Source organism: Narcine bancroftii, chromosome 11 (assembly GCF_036971445.1).
Source record: "Narcine bancroftii isolate sNarBan1 chromosome 11, sNarBan1.hap1, whole genome shotgun sequence".
NCBI lineage: Eukaryota > Metazoa > Chordata > Chondrichthyes > Torpediniformes > Narcinidae > Narcine > Narcine bancroftii.
This window is the reverse complement of record NC_091479.1, coordinates 32,100,162-32,112,751: the sequence shown is the minus strand read 5'-3', so window position 1 is coordinate 32,112,751 and position 12,590 is coordinate 32,100,162. Positions and strand designations below refer to the sequence as shown.

General features: G+C 43.2%; 1 long non-coding RNA gene across 2 annotated transcripts in view; it reads left to right on the top strand.

Moving 5' to 3' along the window:
* Window positions 1-12,379, top strand: part of LOC138745713 (uncharacterized) — a 36,863-nt gene extending 24,484 nt beyond the window's left edge. For both annotated transcript variants that reach the window (XR_011346437.1, XR_011346436.1), the window contains 2 exons: window positions 3,637-3,777; window positions 10,949-12,379. This is a non-coding gene — a long non-coding RNA (uncharacterized lncRNA). The remainder of the gene's footprint in view (window positions 1-3,636; window positions 3,778-10,948) is intronic.
* Window positions 12,380-12,590: the final 211 nt, after the last annotated feature.

Genomic DNA, 12,590 nt, shown 5'->3' with positions numbered 1-12,590 from the left:
ATCCTAGGGTTCTTAAGGAAGTGGACATTCAGATAGCAGATGCTTTAAGAATTATTTTCCAGAACTCGATAGACTCAGGATCAGTACCCATGGATTGGAGGGTAGCTAATGTTACCCCACTATTTAAAAAGGGGAGTAGAGAAAAAGCAGGGAATTATAGGCCGGTGAGGCTTACATCAGTAATGGGCAAAAATGATGGAATCCATTATTAAGGATGTAATAGCGGAGCATATGACTAGCAGAGAAGGGATCGGACAGAATCAACATGGATTTACAAAAGGTAAATCGTGTTTTACATATCTATTGGAATTCTTTGAGATGGTGACAGGTAAAATAGATGGGGGAGAGCCACTGGATGTGGTGTACCTGGACTTCCAAAAGGCTTTCGCTAAGGTCCCGCATAAACGACTGGCTTACAAAATCAAAGCTCATGGGATTGGGGGAAAAGTATTGATGTGGATTGAGAACTGGCTGGCAGGTAGAAGACAGAGAGTTGGGATAAATGTCTCGTTTTCTGAGTGGCAGGCGGTGACCAGTGGGGTGCCACAGGGATCTGTACTGGGACCCCAGCTGTTCACAATTTATATTAATGATCTGGATGAGGGGATTGGATGTAATATCTCCAAATTTGCAGATAACACTAAGCTAGGAGGGGTTGTGTGCACGGAAGAGGGGGTCAGGAAGCTCCAGTGTGATTTGGATAAATTGAGGGACTGGACAGATGCATGGCAAATGCACTACAATGTGGATAAATGTGAGGTTATCCACTTTGGTAATACAAAGCGGAGGGCAGATTACTATTTGAATGGCAATAGATTAAGAGATGGGGAAATGCAGAGAGACCTAGGGGTACTTGTACGCCAGTCTCTGAAGGTGAGCATGCAGGTATAGCAGGTGGCTAAAAAGGCAAATTGTATGTGGCCTTCATATCAAGAGGGTTTGAGTATAGGAACAAGGATACCTTACTGCAGCTGTACAGGGCCTTGATGAGACCACACCTGGAGGATTGTGTGCAGTTTTGGTCACCTTATCTAAGCAAGGATGTTCTTGCAATGGAGGGAGTGCAGAGGCAATTCACCAGGCTGATACCTGGAATGGCAGGAATGACTTATGAGGAAAAATTGCGCAAATTGTGATTGTACTCGCTGGAGTTTAGAAGATTGAGAGGGGATCTCATAGAGACATATAAAATTCTGGCAGGACTGGACAGAATGGATGCAGATGGGATATTTCAAATGGTGGGAAAATCCAGAACCCGGGGCCATGGTTTGAGGATAATCGGCAAACCATTTAGGACCGAGATGAGGAGGAATTTCTTTACCCAGAGGGTGGTGAATCTGTGGAATTCATTGCCACAGAGGGCAGTAGAGGCAGGTTCATTAAATATATTTAAGAGGGAATGAGATATATTTCTTCAGTATAAGGGTATGAAAGGTTACGGAGAGAAGGCGGGGACGGGGTATTGAACTTTAAGATCAGCCATGATCTCGTTGATTGGCGGAGCAGGCTCGAAGGGTCGAATGACCTGCTCCTGCTCCTATCTTCTATGTTTCTATGTTTCCATTGCCAAATCAGCTTCCTGAGGAGGTTTTCAAATCCATTAGCCTGAGTCACCTGACTCCAGGTGCAGCTTTCAGATAAAATCCTTGCTGACATCTGCTACATGACTGATGTAAAAACAATTATACTGAACTAATTTATGTCTTGCATTGAGGTCTGTATATGGATCTCCCCATATTTGCCAATCAATTACAATATTCAGATCCATTTCCCACCTTTGTCTCAACTTATGAACTTCTCATTTAAAAGTTCCTACTTGTAATAAAGAGGACATCATCAAATAATTTTTTTAACAAATCCTCTTTCAAGGAGTTCCATTTCAGTACAACATGGTTGGTCCTAACTTATCCTTCAAATATGCTCTTAGTTGGAAATAGCAAAAAAGATTGCGATGTTATACGATATTTATTTCTCAGTTGCTCAAATGACATTAATTAACCCCTTTCATAACAATCTTCAACATTTATAATCCCCTTACGAAACCAGCAATCCAGAAATTGATGATCCTTTGAAAAAGATACAAGGATTTTGAATCAAAGCCATTCTGGGTGATGTACATCCACTTTACATCATTTATTTTATTCCATATATTAATCAAATGTTTCAACAATTGTGTATCTTTATCACCAACCATTAATTTTGATTCCCACTTGTATATAAATTCTTCTGCTTTTCCCTCTCCTATTTTATTTGATTCTACTTTAACCCTTTCAAATAAAGAAGCAATAAATCTCATTTGAGCTGCTCCGTAACAATTTTTAAAATGAGGAAGCTGCAGTCCTCTCAATGCAGAATTTGCAATGGGTTATTTGTAACATGGGATTCAATGGGTTCACGTGACATAAAACCACGATGCAGAATGTTTTTTTTAAGAATGGAATACAAGAGGAGGGTTGTCTTGGTCTCCAGCAGGATATAGATCACAAGATATAGGAGCAGAAGTTAGCCCTTCGAGTCTGTTCCACCATTCTTCCACTCAGCCCCCCTGCCCAACTCTCACCCAATTACCCTTGATTCCTTGACGTATCAAATACCTGTTAATCTCTGCCTTAAATACACCCAATGACCTCACGTGGGTTTCACAACCCACTGACAAAATCAATTTTTCCACATTTGTTTTAAATTGACACCCTTTTATCCTGAAATTATGCTCTCCTCTCCTAGAATCCCCTACCATGGGAAACATCTTTGCCATATGTACTCTGTCCAAGCCTTCCAGCATTTGAAATGCCTCTGAGGTCCCCCTTATCCTTCTGTACTCCAACTAGTGCAGTCAAAGAGTCGACAATTGTTCCTCATACACTCACCCTTTCATTCCTGATATCATTCCAGTAAATCATCGCTGACCTTCTCCAACACCAGCACATCTTTTCTCAAATACGGCACCCAAAACTCTAATTCTGATTGAATGGAAAGGGAATTCACCAACGACACAGACACAACAGTGAAATGATATTATGTCTTGTTGATATTTCCCACTCGGGAAGGTTCTTGTTGATTTTCAGATAGAGGTGTGTTGTTCAGGGAAGCATTAGTGTTTTTGTGACTCAACGAACCAGCATCTGAAGTCCGTTATCTCTTCAGAAAAGCTTGATAGCTTCAGCATGGAGCAGAGCTGAGCCACGACTTTGCAGGTATTTAAGGGAGTGTGTGGGCAGGGTTTGTTCTGGACCAACAATCTCATCAAATGACTCTGCTTGAAATCAAGATTCAAACCATTTTGAGGAATACAACAGGAATTGTTCAACAAGAGCCTGGTGTTCCCTGCGGAGTTTTCTTTCAATAGTGGAAATGATTTTTTTTTAAAGCCCGTTAATATTCCTGATACAGATCTTTGTATTTAACTTTCAGGTTGCTATCTGTTGTTAACTTGGAGGCCTTTAATGGGGTGACTGGGTGGAATTTTTGCTTTAACCAAGCAGTTCTCTTGCAATTTTCCAGCAGTTGGATGCGATTCAGTTGCTTGCAAGTTTAGCAAGTGGGATTTTGATGTGAAATTGCAACTCACAACGTCATTTTTGTGTTTGAAAATGCCAATGTGAAAATTTTAACTTTGGTCTCCTTGGTTTGCTTCAGTTTACAGAGGAGGCGTTGGGTCAAGCTGAGAAGACAGAGTTGTATGCCCATTTGGCGAATCGGCTGGGCAAAGCAGAAAGCACAAAACGAGGGGCTGAAAAAATAATGAAGCAGACTGAAGTGACGTTGAACCAAACCCAGGTAAAGAATTTAATTTTGTGCAGCATACTTAAGAGACCAAACGATTTGGGCTTTTAGTGGTGACCTATTTAAATGAACAAAATCTGATTAGAATTGAAGTTTATGGAATGTTTGCAAGTTGCCACAAAAAAATGGAGCATATAAATTAGATGTTGTAATTAAGATAAATGAACAATACAATTAGCCTGGTGTCACAGTATCTGCCTCCCTCTACTGTACATCAACGTTAAACCTTCTCCCCAATATGAACCTGATGTCAAAGTATCTGACACTGTAAATCGTACATCAATGTTAAACATTCTCACGAATGTGAATCCTGTCTCAAAGTTTCTGCCTCAGTCTATCGTACATCAACGTTAAACTTTCTCCCCCCTGTGAACCTGGTGTAATAGAATCTACCTCAGTGTACCATCCATCACCGTTAAACCTTCTCCCCACTGTCAACCTGGTGTCACGGTATATATCTCAATTTACAGTATCCACTGTTAAACCTTCTCCCCCCTGTGAACCTGGTGTCACGGTATATATCTCAATTTACAGTATATCACCGTTAAACCTTCTCCCCAACGTGAACCTGGTGTCACAGTATCTGCCTCAGTCTACTGTACATCACCGTTAAACCTTCTCACTACTGTGAACTTGGTGTCACAGTATTGATCTCAGTCTATCGTGCAACACTGACAAACCTCTTCCCCACTGTGCACCCGGTGTCACGGTATCCATCTCAATTTACCGTACATCACTGTTAAACCTTCTCCCCACTGTGAACCTGGTGTCACTGTATCTGCCTCAGTCTACCATACATCACCGTTAAACATACCGTACATCACCATTAAACCTTATTCTCATGTGAACCTCGTGTCACAGTATCTGCCTCAGTCTACAGTACATCACTGTTAAACCTGATGCACTTTACTCCTGGTGTCAAATTATCTACCTCAACATACCGTGCATCACTGTTAAACCTTCTCCCTCTGTGAACATGGTGTCACAGTATCTGACACAGTTCATAGTATATCACTGTTAAACCTTCTCACAAATGTGAATCCTACTATAAAATAATGCTCCCCTTCTAAGTCTTGCTGTATTCGAATCCCACCTATTTTAAAAATTCCAAAAAAAAGAGAAACATCAATCCCAAAACAAGCTACTCAAGAGTAGTAGCCCCCTAAAAATCTGGGTGTGGTAAAGTCCACAAGTGGCAGGTGACTAAAGGACTCAGTGTCACTCACCCCCAGTCAGACTTTCACAAAGTCCTGAAACAAAAACATTCAACCCAGTGATTCCAGTCCCAATGATTGTTCCGGATCTTCAATATCGAGAAGACTTTGCGTTAATTCAACTTTTTTCCCATTCTTTCCATATTTTCCAATCTTCCCATTTCCATTCCCATTGACCCTTCCCTTCGGTGACAATGGTGACGATCGCCCATTTCCTCGTACATCTGGCAATGAATTAGCAAATATTAAAGCATCGTGGTGATTCTCAAAAAACTGAGATTGAAAATTCCCATAAAAATCTTTCAATACTGCCGCATAACGAAAAGCAAATTTATATCCCTTTCGCCTCAATACTTCTTAGGCCGAATTAAATTCTCGGTCTCTTCTGATAATTTCTTGACTCAGATCTGCATTTTAAAAAATCCTATTATTTTGAACCATCAGTGGAGCCTGATTTTGCCGTGTTTTCTGCACCACCAATCGGAGGTTCATCTCTCTGTCTTGATATTTAAAACAGCGAATCAAAACTGCTCGTGGTAATTGGCCTGAAAACGGTTTCTTTCTTAATGCTCTGTTCGCTCGATCTAATTCCAGTCCATTTGGAATGAATTACCTGCCCTACACTTCTGGGATCCATTTCTTCAAAACCTTCACCGGATCCGAACCTTGCATATCTTCCGGAAGACCTACTATCTTAACATTATTTCTACGACTTTGGTTTTCTAATGAGTCAAACTTCTTCAATAATTCCTTCTTCTGAATCCCCCAATCTACAAAAGGATCTTCCACTATTTCCATTTTTTCTCTATTACGCTCCACTTGACTCTTGCATTCAAGAAAGCCTCCTCAATCTTTTTAAAATGTTCTTGCACAGTATCCACTGATCGTGTCCATCTCGTAATATCACTCTTAACTACATTAATATCTTGCTTCATCAAAGTTATTTCTTCACACACAGTGTTCATTTTAGTTTTCATTTCCAAAAATCTGATGAGTCTTCTGCATTGATATATTTGACATATCTTCCATGAGCTGAGCAATCCCTTCCAGAATTGGAAACACAGAATCCAGTCCAGGATCCATCACCTCCCTTTGAGGCTGACCTTCTTTTGCCGCAGTCCCCAGTTCTTCAAATTCTAATGAAGTTGAGCATCTTCTTCCTCCATAGCAATAGGTCCTCTTCCGGTGCTGCTGCGGGTCTGGACACCCGACACAGTGTGCCGACCTCGTCAGTTCACCGTCGCTCAGGCTCCCCCACAGTCCACACCTTCTCCAAATGTTTGTTGACCCTCGACACACTGCGCATGCCCGGTAGGGCCACCAACTGCGCAGGTGCGTCTTCTGAAGCTACACTGTACCTCCCCTGACCACCAGGCAATGCTGCAGGCTCACGGGCCTGTCCTCGCTCAGCTGGCCCGCCCTCACTCCTGTGTTCATGAGTGCACGAGTCGAAACCGCTGAACTAATTGCTGAGCTGGCACCATCTTGCGATAACGCAAATGGTGCTGACAAAATACGTAGCCGGGCAGGAGTCCTCTGAGGCTTGGGGACTCCAGTCGACGACTCCAGTGCTTCAACTTGAACTCAAGTACAATTCTTCAACACTTTTGTCAGGTAATTTCTTCTGTAACTGAGTTTTTGATTTTTTCACATTTGCAGCCATTTCGATCCTCCACTATTCCAAAGTCTATAAATAGTATTTTTAATCACTTTTACAACTTTTAAAATCGAGCATTTAATTGTCTAACTATTGAAGGGTGGAACCACACGTCTACCCTCTGCGCCATCTTGTCACAGTATCTGACACAGTTTATAGTAAATCACTGTTAAACCTTCACATTACTCTGAATCCTGTCTCTTAGTTTCTTCCTCAGTCTACCTTTAATAAACATTAAACCTTCTCCCCCTGTTAACTTGGTGTTAAAGTATCAGCCTAAGTTTACCACACATCACCATTAAACCTTCTCCCCATTGTGAGACCAGTTTTACTGTATCCGCCACAGTTTATCGTACATCACTAATATATCTTCTCACTACTGTGAACTCGGTGTTACAGAGCCTGCCAGTCTACCGTACATCACCAGTAAACCTTCTCCTCAATGTGAGCCTGGTGTTACTGTATCTGCCACAGTTTAGTGTACATCATCATTAAAAATTCTCCCCAATATGAAGCTGGTGTAACTTTATTCGCCAAAGGTTATCGTACAGCTCTGTTAAACATTTTCCTCACTATGAACCCGGTATCACAGTAACTGTCTCAGTTCCCCATACATCACCAATAAAGCTTTTTTTCCCACTCTGAGCCCAGAATCAACGTATCTCCGTAGTATCCTGTACATCACCATTAACCTCCTCCCCACTGTGAACCAGGTTTCACAGTATCTGCCACAGTTTATTGTACATCATTTTTAAACCTTCTCACCACTGTAAACCTGGAGTCACATAATCTGCCTTATTCTACCATACATCTCTGCTAAACCTTCTCAGTACTGTGAACACAGTGTCACAGTATCTGCCGAAGTCGACTGTACATCACCGTTAAACATTCTCCCCACGTTGACACATTTTTCACTCTTTTTGCCACCATTTATCGTACATCATAGTTCAGCCTTCTCCCCGCTGTAAAATTGGGAGTCACAGTATATTCCACAGTTTATTGTACATCACTGATATACCTTCTCCTCCTTGTGAATGCGGTGTCACCATATCTGCATCAGTCTTCTGTACATCACCATAAACTTCTCCCCAATGTGAACCTGGTGTCACTTTATCTGCCACAGTTAATATTACATCACCGTAAAACCTTCTTCCAACTGTGTACCTGGTATCACAGTATCTACCACAGCTTATCGTGCGTTACTGTTAAACCTCACTACTGAGAACTTGGTGTCACAGTATCTGCCAAAGTCTAATGTATATCACCGTTAAATATTCTCCCAACTGTGAACCTGGTGTGACAGTGTCTGATACAATTTATCGTACAATACTGTTAAACCCGCCAGATAAGCTCCAGATAGCGAAAGAGGAGTTCTCGCATCTGCAAGAACTGGGGTTCATTCGTCGCTCCGACAGTCTTTGGGTGTCACCGCGGCACCTGGTCCCAAAACCTCCGATGGCTGGTGCCCCTGCGGAGATTATCGATGGCTTATTGACACGACAGTACCTGACCGTTACCCCATCCCTTACATTCAGGACTTTATGGCCAATCTGCATGGCGTGAGAGTATTCTCCAAGGTCGATCTGGTGTGCGTGTATCATCAAATCCCATTGTACCCCGAGGACATCCCCAAAACAGCCATCATCACCCCCTTCGGCTTGTTCGAATTTTTATGCATGCCTTTCAGTCTCAAGAACACCTCCCAGACCTTCCAGCACCTCATGGATAAGGTGGACAGGGATTTGAATTTCGTGTTCATTTATCTAGATGACATTCTTGTCACCAGCAGAGACTGGGCATAACACAAGTCTCAACTGCACACCCTCTTCTCCCGACTGGCCGAATTCAGCCTAATGATCAGCCCGGCCAAATACCAGTTTTGTGCAGAAGAAAATTTGGATGGGATGAAACTAATCCAGAATCCATCGCACAAGATTGGAGAAATTAGATTGAACGTCTTCAAATACTTGGAAGTTTTGAAGTCAACAGACTTTGGAGTGGCCACATTTGCTCAGTTACACCATTTTTCTGATGTAAGTGAAGGTAGTTTTGATCCTGTCAGTTACTGAGTCCTGTGAAATAACCAAGTGCAAGTAGATGGTGGATTTGTAATGGGAAAAGCCAGAGTGGCTCCATTAAAGTCAGTCACCAGACCTTGAATGGAATTGACTGCTGCTATTATGGCGAGTAAAATGGACGCTATGTTAAGAAGAGAATTACAGATGGAGTTAGCAGATCCTGTGTTTTGGACTGATAGAACATCAGTGCTTAAATATATTAATAATGAAATCATGAGGTTTCATCTCTTTGTGACTAACAGAGAGAATGAAAACCTGGACAACAACAAATGGCAGATTTACCACAGGACAGAGTTTCACCTGATGAATTCCCATTTACATCCGTGGAAGTTGATTATTTTGGTCCTTTGCAAGTAAAGTGAGGACGAAGTGTTGAAAAACGATATGGAGTTATTTTCACTTGTTTGACTATGAGAGCAATTCATATTGAAGCAGCGTCATTGCTTGATATAGACTCTTTTATTAATGTTCTTTGGCGTTTTATTCCTAGACGTGGTCAAGTAAAAGAATTATGTTCTGATAATGGATCGAATTTTAAAGGAGCTTATCGAGAATTATGAAAAGTTATTCAAAATTGGAATCAACATCAAATTCATGATGCATTATTTCAGAAAGAAGTTAATTGGATATTTTATCCACCCATAGCTATGGGTATGGCATGGGTAAGGATTAGTTTGTTGTGGGGATTGTTTACAAAGGTCATTCCAGCCTTTATGGGCCAAAGGGCCTGTACTGGGCAGCAATGTTTGATGTTGTAAGGATGCGGAAGCTCTGGGAAGGGGTAAGGGACGGGCTGGCCAGGAATCTGCAAATGCTGAGGCCGAGGGCAATGGACAAACATGCTGGGGAAACTCATGGATAGTTTTGTGAGGAGCAGGTCCTGCTTCACGAGTCAAATTGAGTATTTCGAGGAGGTGTCAAAGGAAATAGATGAAGGTAAAGGTGTGTATGCGCTGCACGTGGATTTTAGTAAGGTGCTTGACAAGGTCCTCACAGTGGCCTCATTCAGAACGTCAGGAGGCATGGGATCCATGGAGGCTTGGCTGTATGGATTCAGAATTGGCTTGTCTGCAGAAAACAGATGGTAGTAGTAGATGGAACAATGACTAGTGGCGCTCCAAAGGGATCTGCTCTGGGACCCCTGCTCTTTGTGATTATTTATGAATGATGATGGGAGTGGAAGGGTGGGTACGTCAGGGGATGACACAGAGGTAGAGATGTTGTAGACAGTGTAGAAGGTTGTCATAGGTCATCCAGTTTGCAGAGAAGTGACAGATGGAGTTCAATCCTGTAAATCCAGATGTACTTAAACAAGCAACTGGTACAGGTTTATTTCCAGAGTCATTTTCAAGGGCACGAATAACAGTTATTCCAAAGAAGATTGGAGACCCATTAAAAGTAGCTTCATATAGACCAATTTCTTTATTGAATGCGAATTACAAGAACGTGAGGGCAGAGCACTTGGTTAGTGACAGGATTATGAATAGTGTGCAGGACAGAGAAATATTTCGATCCTGCTACATAAATCGCTCAATGTTGCTGTGAAAATTGAGAGGGAGTTTAAGATGGTGTATTGTGTGCTGGCTTTCAGGAGTCAGGGGATGAGTTCAAGAACTGAGAGGTAATGTTACAGATGTATAAAATTCGAGTCAGACCACACTAGGCATATTGTGTGCATTCCTGGGGCGAGAATACCAGAAGACGTCTAAATAAGGTGAGAGGAGGGAACTTTAGGCAAGATGTGAGGGGTACATTTTATTCACACAGAAAGTAGTGGGTGCCTGGAATGCATTGCCAGGGGTAGTAGCGGAGGCTGGTCCATAAAAGGCATGAAAATTATTTTAATATTGGGACAGGAATAAAAGAAAAACAGAAGGTACTGGTGTGAGGGAGGGAAGGGTAATACCGTTGTGGGGTAGGTTCATATGTGTCAGCTGAAGGGATTCGACCAATCCATCCATGATTTGTCCAGCATCTTGCTGCCATGTCGTGGTGAACCAGGGTGTTGCCTGATGGAGACACGGTGCTCTGAGCTCTGCAGAGATAGATCGTGCTTTTCTCCAAAACACACTTCCTCAGGTAAAGCAGAGGAAGGGAAAAGGCCCTAGTGTGCAGGGGTAGGGAGGGCCGTGATGGGGGAAGAGTTGGGACCCTCCAAAGTCATCGTGATCAGGCATCGCAGACAGCATCTCTATCACCCCTATTTCTCTTCCCAGGAGAAGGAGCGATCTCAGAGACAAGACACGAGTCCAGAAGAACATTGCAACCCAGCTGATCAGAGGTCGGACAACATCATGATGTCCTGAATCCCTCCCCTTCTTCTCCCTCTGGCCCTGCCAACCCCATTCCCTGCATCTTCCATGTCCCTTCACCCACTTCCCCCCACTTCTCCTCTACCCATCCTCGTTCCCAACCCACTCCTGCTCACCTTGCCCTTCCCTCACACCTATGCCCTAAACCCAGCCCTCCTCCCTTCACCTCCCCTTCCCCCTCCCCCCTTTCCCCTTCCAACCTTAACCTAGGGGAAGGGGGTAGGAGAAAGGAGGTAATGGAAGGGGGTAAGGGTAGGAGTAAGGGGTAGGGTTGCGGGTGTGGGTATGAGTGAGGGGTATGGTTACTGGAAGGGGATAGGTGTAGGGGATAGGTGTAGGGAATAGGGGTAGTGTTTAGGTTTGGGTTGGGGAAGGTGGGTAGAGTCAGAGTCAGAGAGGGCTGGGATAGAGGTAGCATTATGGTTAGGGTTAGGAGACATGGGCTCGGATTAGATCTAGGTTTAGGGTGAGGTTTAGAGTTCGGGGATGTGGGTTTGTGTTGGGTTTAGGGGAAGGGAGTAGGAGTAGGAGGTAGAGGTGGAGTGAGGGTTAGGGGAAGGTGGGTAGGATTAGGGTTGGGGTTAGGGGACGGCATAGGGGAAGAGATAGAGTTAGGGGACGTGGAGAATAGGGGGTATCAGTAGTGTTAAGGTTAGGGTTTGTTAGGGGTTAGGGTTAAGAGTAGGGGAATGGGAAGGGGGAGGGGAATGGGAAGGGGAATGTAATGGAAGACTTAAACTGTGTTTTATACTTTTGCAGACTTTGCTTCTGCAAGGCTGAGAACCTGCTTGTTTTTTACAATCAGCAGACATAAGCTAAATTCCACCAAGGGGCCAGAGATGCAGTTATCTGACAAAAGGACATCTGTGTACCAAGAACATTTAATCTTCCTGCTTATTTTGGTCACAGACTGTCAGAGGCCTAGCCTTGATGCAAAATAACCATTGTATTCAAAGTGATAAGCTGAAAATTATGTTATTTGTTAGAAGCCTAACATGCTAGCTTGCTCGCTTATCTTTCTTACTGCGCTGGGAATAGATGCTTGGGTAAGCAGTTTTTGGGTAATATAAGCCATGGTCGCGCTGCTGAAGTTTGAGACTCTCCGAGAGGTGGCAACATCTTTCAGCAAGAAGAACTTCTAGAGTCCAGCTAACGTCCCAGTCGAGGGAGGTGGAGAAGCTGCTACCTACGACAACCTACTACAAGTGTGCAGTCGTTGCCTCGCTTCGGCAGTTGGGACCAGGCCAGGCGTTGCTAAGTATAATTGGGAAGGGCTTGCATATTGTAGTTTGAAATCAGCTTTTGAATTTGTAATAAACCTTTGTATAAACTGAACTGCTCTCGGTGTGGGTGTCTATTTTCTTTCGGTAGCTTAAACACTGTGACCAATCTCAAACGAACAAAGTGAGAAGTACAAGTTTATGCAGGACAGGGAACGGGGTGGAGGAAAGGGGAGGTGAACGGAGGAAGCCATCCCTACCCCCTCCCCTCTCCACCCCTTCCCCCACATTATCCCTGCTTATTTTCTCCTCCTTCTAGCAGAAGT